We start from the raw sequence: 7,394 nt of genomic DNA, 5'->3' as shown, positions 1-7,394 counted from the left end.
ACTCTTTTTTTTCAGAAAGTACCTTGATAATCTGTCCATATGTAGATTAGGGGAAACTGATGTTATTAAGTAGTAGGACACAAAGAGGAAGATAGGTAGATTCTTACACAGATGTTATACATCTTTTCCAATAAAAATACATGTATGTATCAGGATAGTCACTCGTTCATGAACAGAAGTAGCATGGGCAAGAGTGACAGCAGAGAAAAGGACAAGACTAGAGAAGAGAGAGGAAAGAGAAGTGAGATGCTTGAAGAAAGAGAGGGGGAAGGGGAACAAAAGGCAGGAGCTTATTAGCCCTGCAGGACATGAAAGCCTTATGTTATTGAGAATTTTTAAGAAAAAATAATCTAATCCTTCATTTAAATTTTTTTTTGTGTGTGTGTGGTTGCTGTAGTGAAGGTCTGTCTCTCCCGAGACTCAGGTAAAAGTCCAAACACAGCTCCCTCAGAGAGATTTCATTTTTGTTTTGTTGTTCTTACTTTTCAGTTGGGTAGGATGAGATAGCAGTTAAAAGTAGACCCTGAAGACTAAACTCAGATTTTTGATCAGACGTCACCTTCCCAATAAGGTTTCTCAGACCACTTTTTAGGAATTGCAGCTTCCACCCTCACAATCCGACCTTATCCTACAGCTTCGTTTTTCCCCATAGCCCTTGATGCCATTGGACACATGAGCCGTTTACCTGTGTGTCTGCCCTTTGTCCTTTTAGCACTCCTGAAATATAACTTAGTGAGAATAGAGTCCACCTGTCTTTCTCACTATTTTCCCCCAGTGCCTTGAACAATGCCAACACAGAGTTGGCATTCCCTGAATAGTTTTTGAATGAATACAATAGTCTGTGTCAATGTTGGGTGAGTATAGATAAAGTACCGATCACAAAATGCAGAGTAGAGAGAAAGAATACAGCAGAGAACAGAAATCAAAGCCAAAAGTAACTAGCCAATATGTAAATATATATATTTACTGTGAATTCACTGATTGCTTGGAGGAGATAATGTATGTACCACCAGATAAGGGAATAATGTTTAATTAACACAATCTTACTGACATCTTATAACATGAAGCCAACTCAGCTCGCAGAGGGAATGGAGATGTGACTGGAGAATATATATCAGAATGTAATGGGACGAGTCATTATCTCTCTGTTGTGGAACCATAAGCATTCTTTTTTAAATTTCATTCTTTATCCTTTTATTTATATTTTCCATTTTTAAAAAATGTACTATTTTTAACTAGAAATCTAGAAAGGTGGGGAAATCTACAACCATTCACAAATTTGAGATAAAGCTTTACAACCTTTCTTTTACCTTTTTCCTCTTCATCCATTTGAAAAATGAACTTGTTAAAAGAAGCACAATGCTACCATCAGCAGTGAAGGACGTGGACACACAATTATGAAACAGCATACTCCCTTGTAGCTTTGCTGGAGAGATCCTTTTCCAAATCCATATGAACCCACAAGGGAAATGATTGCTCTTGTAAAGGAATTCTGTGGAAACTGGGCTGCCATTCACAGAAAGTCTTCCTTTCATGCATAAGACTACTCTATCATCATTTACTCTAGTTTTAAATTCATTTTTATTTTCCCATTTTTACTCCTACATTTTATATTCATTATTTTTCTTGAAAGATGATCAGTTTCGTCAGGCGATTTGCATAAAATGTGCAAAAGCACGCAGCCTTGATTTAATTAAGTCTAGAATATTTTAAATTTTGGAGTCAATGGATTCAAAATACTTCACAATGAAAAGAGCTTAAAAGGTAGAGTAACTGGTCTTCATTTAGTAGTTGTGGATATTTGTCTTTTCACATACTTGCACTCCATTTTTAGATGATCGTTTCATTAATTTTTTTATGTTGTAGTTATCCATTAATTCATTCAATTAAAGAGCTAATATTTGTTGAACATTTTCTCCACAGAAAATGAAGTGTAAGAGTTCATTCAAGATAATGAGTCAAGATATTTACAAACAAAACTGTTAAGCAAGATCATTAATAAGTAATGTATTGAGCAATTGTGTAAGACTACATGAATAAGACTAGACTCTATTCATCTGTTATCGCATCAAGGCAAAATAAATGGAAGTTTTTAAAGCATATTGTTGGGGGATTAAGTTAATAATTGTAAAACAGAGGGTGAGGTGGAGGGGTGGGGAGGGGGTTAGGAAGGACAGGGAGGGGGTAAGGGGAGGGGAAGGGCACAAAGAAAACCAGATAGAAGGAGACAGAAGACAATTTGACTTTGGGTGAGGGGTATGCAGCATAATCAAATGTCAAAATAATCTGGAAATGTTTTCTCGGAACATATGTACCCCAATTTATCAATGTCACCGCATTAAAATTAATAAAAATAAGAAAAAAAAAACACTGACTCTGTGGATAGAGGACAGGTACAATGTTGTCATACTTCTGATAATCCAAAGTACATGGAGTAGCTATGCAATTACCAATGTGAAGTGTGTTTTTTAACCCCCTGGGAAGAGAAAAACACACTGTTGTTTCAGAAAATGAGCTTCAAGCCAAAGCACAAGAGTATTCAGTAGGAGGTGCAGGTGTCCATCTGTTCCCGAGGTGGTTTTTATGTGGGTGACTGTGGAGATCTCTGCACCTTGCAATGCAACAGAAATGGCAGAGAAGTGGTTCCAAGTCACCTGGGCCAGGCTAGTAACCTCTAGATGTCCAAGGGATACTGTGGGTGAAGATGAAAGACTGTGACCATATGTAAAGAATACAAATGGAAGCAGAGAAAAAGCAAGGCTTCTACAGTAGGTCCAATTGTGTCAGATTTTGGCATTGGACTTTACAGTAAATCTGTCCTTGGAAAAGTTAGTTGACCTTGACTTTTAGTGTCATTATGTGAAAAGCAAAACTAACTTAATTTCTCAGGGTTTTTGTTTGTAAGTTATCTGTCTCCATCACACAATAACAATGATGATTATTATTATTTTCAGGTTGCATAATGATTTTTAAAATAGTTTCCATATATAAATTCCAAAGAAACAAATCAGAGTTTCTGTTATGGAGTAAAGTAGAGGTCATCTTTTCTCGTAGAAAGAAACTGCCCTCCACTGACATTTCCTAGTGGGCTCAGAGCACTGTTTCTAGTAGTAAATAGTTTCTCATTTTGTTATGTTAGCTTTCTGATGCTTCAAGAGTTGCTTTCAATTTTATATTCCATGTCCAAGTGAAATCATATGGTTCTTAATTTTTTGTCTGACTTACTTCGCTTAGCATACTATTCTCAAGATCCATCCATGTTGTCACAAATGGCAGTATTTCATATTTCATCTTTTTTATGGCTGAATATTATTCCATTTATTTATCTGATTATCTAATGAAGTACACTTTGGTTGTTTCCATGTTTGGCCATTGTGCAAAATGCTGAAATGAACATAGGGGTGCAAATGTTTTTGCAAATAAATGTTTTCAATTTTTTTTGGGGGGTAGATATACAGAAGAGGGGTTGCTGGGTCATATGGTAACTCTATTCTTAATTTTTTGAGGATAGTTAATTTTTATCTATCTGTTTATTTTTCTCTATATATTGTTTTTTAATTGGTTTTGTTTTTCTGGGGAATCCTGACTAATTCATGAGAGGAAATGTTGGACTCAGCACTAGAACTTCATTAAGTTTATAATATAAACATTTTAAACAATTGAAGTTATATTTCATAATAAAATACTATCCCATTTGCTATTCTCTCTTTGTCTTTTTCTAGAATGTGGTGGCTTAGAATGACTGTGTTTTAGGGCTGGTGAGACTGAGAGAATTATCTATAAACCCATTTTTTCCTGGATGAAAACAGTTGACTAAATAAGGTTATAGATCTCTGGACTTTCCAGACATTAGCATTTAGATTCCTGACACATGAGCCCTGATGTTATTGGCAGAACTAAAACATGGCAGACTTTGACTTTGAAGACATAAAAATGTGCTTTGCAGGGTCATTATTTAGCATCTTATTTGCTGACTTATCTTGGCATGGCTAAAAGAGATATTTAACTACTGAAGCACATAGCTAGGGCAATTGAAATTTATGATTTTTTTGCAGGTCACCTTTAACATAATTAAACTTGAGTTAATTATACATATATTCTTTTTACAGGTAATAAAGACAAATAAAGCAGGTATTCCATTTGCTACACTTATAAGCTATTTCTAGGTTCAGATATTATATGTATACACTACTTAAATCTTTCATTGCATTCAGGTATGGATTAGGCAACTGTCCAAAATCTAGAGTAAGTATGAAAAAAGCCATTGAATTTTATGATTACTGGTCTCTTCACTTCTTGAATAAAGCTAATCTTTCCACTTGATCTATGTGCATTTTAACCTTGAGAGAAACGTATTTCAAGAAGGAAACAGAATTATCATGCCTCTTCATATAAAATTAAGATACCACAGCAATGACTGCTCTCCTTTGTACGAGTTCTGAGACAAATTAAATCCAGAGATGAGTGTAATATTTTCAGGAATCTGACCATTACTTCTGGCTCTTTCCCCCCAAAACCAAACTTGTTATTGCTTTGAATTGTCATCCGTTCCTGTCTTAGTTTTCTAAAAGAACTTCCAGTTTTTTTTAAACAGATGCTTCCATCCAATACCTACTAAAGAGGTGATAACAAAGGTTTCCTTTTTCTACCTGACTCTTACTCTTGGACACTATTTCTTTAATAACCTTTTTTGTTTAGTAATTCACAGTATGCCCCATGATGATTTTGCTATAATTGTTAAAGCATTTCAGTGTCTCTATGTCTCTATGCTCACTAGCACAGAAAACTGTGACCTTTTATTTTGGAGTTTGGCCCTATTTTATTACACTTTATGGTTTGGATAGTTCTCCATCGCATAAATGTGGTGTGCGATTAAGTTGAAGTCATAGCAGCAGGGATACACGTGTCCAAGAGAGAATTTGAATAACCACAACAGAAATGTGGAGGTGAGGGAAATTACCAAGTTACTAGAATGAACAGTGCTCTGAAAACAAGCCTAGTATTGTTCTACTTACTCCTTTCTTTGGAATACCATTTTGCTTCCATTTTACCATAAGTTGTAGTGATCTAAAGTACAAGGACCATAGCATGCTGGTGGGTTTTTATTAAAAGTAAGTACAAAGTTATTATTTTGTTCTATTACCAAGAACACATACAGCAATATGGATGAGAAAATAATTTCAAGAGAAGGTTTGCATTTAAAATAAGCTGGTGATGGTACAAAGAAATATTAGCATTTGCTGCCAGGATTCTTAAAATAGTATTGCTATGCTTTATAATTTGGACATAATTATGGAATTTTTAGCAAGAAGTATTAAACTGATTAATTATAAAATAAGAATGCTTAATTTAACACCGTTGATAAATTCATAGCCTTTAAATCTATTGTTCTTACTTAAATATTTGGTATTCATCAGTATTTCTTATTGTATAATTCAAATTACATTTGCCTCAAATTAAACTGATTTTTTGTTACTATATATCTTCAACACAAACAGTCACTGTTATTATAAAATGAGATTTCTTTATGAATCTGGATGCTATTATCATATTATGGCTAAATAACCCTCACATCTTCACTCCTAAATCACCTTAAACCATTTATTGCCTGGTTTCAATTATCTTAATTTTTCTAACTCCAATTGCTGGAGTAATAATTCACTGGAGAAAGCATGGAAAATGTAAATGAATTTGGATTTTTTTTCCTGTGTTCTTCAAAAAGTCCTTGATGGTTCTGAAGAAATTTTAAAGCTGTCTTACAGTTTCCATCTTCAGAGAACCCAGACAAAGACCTCTCTTGTTAACCAATGAAAATACACTGAGGAGATTGAATGCTTAAATAAATAAAGCCACCAATAATTTTATGCCAAGCTCAATGCCATGTATTGAAACAGTCTAAATTTGTCAATGCCATGCTAAAGGAATAGGAGGCCTGTACTGAGCATAATAAACCGGATGTGATGTTACCTTCATTTCTCATGAAGCACGAAGACCTTTCTATTGGGCAACTGAGTCAGATCAAAATCTCATTCTTCCTAGGCAACTGCTTCTCACCACCACCTCCACAACAAGTACTCTCAGAACAGTGTTCTATCCTGTTTGTCTGTCAATAGCTGGTCATGTGAACTTCAGGACAGAATCTTACATTTCCTGTTGTTATTCTACCTATCAATATTACATATGTTTATCTCTATGCTTGCCTATCTTTCTGGTTTCTTTAGTATTATGGCTCTTGACTATGTTTTCTATTTGTTATTTAGGTTTGGAGTAATGTTGTAAGTTCCATTCAATATATATTAAAAAAATCTAGATCTTCCTGTGAAACAATTGGCCAGATAAAGTAATAGAGGGAGAGAAGGAGGCAGGATCCTTCTAGAGCAGGCGTCCCCAAACTACAGCCCGCGGGCCGCAATGCAGCCCCCTGAGGCCATTTATCCAGCCCCCACTGCACTTCTGGAAGGGGCACTTCTTTCATTGGTGGTCAGTGAGAGGACCACTGTATTTGGCAGCCCTCCAATGGTCTGAGGGACAGTGAACTGGCCCCCTGTGTAAAAAGTTTGGAGACCCCTGTTAAAGGCTCTAGGAAGAATCTATTCCATGCCTCTCTCCCAGCTTCTTGTGGCTGCCTGCAATCCTCGGTGTCCCGTGCCATGGAGGCATTATCACTCCAAAGTCTGCTTCCGTTTTTATGTGACCTTTTCCCCTCTGTGTGCCTCGTTGTCTCAAATACCTTGCTCCTTTTCCTTATACAGATACCAGCACACGGATTTAGGATCCACCTTGCAAGATGACTCTTCTCTCCTATCTTTTTGTGTACCTGTGGACTAGAAAACAAGTTATTTTCTTCCTAAATGGAATGATGGGTAGGCATAAGGTAGACATTCTCATTCCAATGCTAAGCAAAGGAATAAAAAAGTCACCAGTCCTAAGAAAATGCAAAACCAAGAAGGAAACATTCCAATAGTTTTAAAGAACAGAATAATTTTCTGCCTACGTTCTCCCCACTTCTGGTCCTGAGCAGGCTCTTGGCGCCTGATACTAGGCACACTTCTCCAACTTTTGCCCCTGGGTCAGCATCTCTGTCCTTGAAGTCCTTATTCTTGATCATTTTTCAGAATAGGATGCAACTGGTTTAGAATGTTACTTGAGAAAGATCCAAAGATATAAATGGACCATGGCTAAATTGCCAATCGTTTGAAGCACTTAAAAAAAAAAAACTCAAAAAATCCTGCGTTGTATGACTTTGCACCATCAGCAACACAGATTTGTACTGTTTCGGTCAGTTCACTGCTGGATGGTTGAGTTTAGCATACCAGCATGGTTTACAGTTGGCATTGAAAAAACATTATATACAACAAGCCTCATCAGTGCCTTCGAGGGGCCAAGAATAGTGC

The sequence above is a fragment of the Saccopteryx leptura genome, chromosome 3, assembly GCF_036850995.1.
Source record: "Saccopteryx leptura isolate mSacLep1 chromosome 3, mSacLep1_pri_phased_curated, whole genome shotgun sequence".
Taxonomy (NCBI): domain Eukaryota; kingdom Metazoa; phylum Chordata; class Mammalia; order Chiroptera; family Emballonuridae; genus Saccopteryx; species Saccopteryx leptura.
This window is presented reverse-complemented; position numbering follows the sequence as displayed.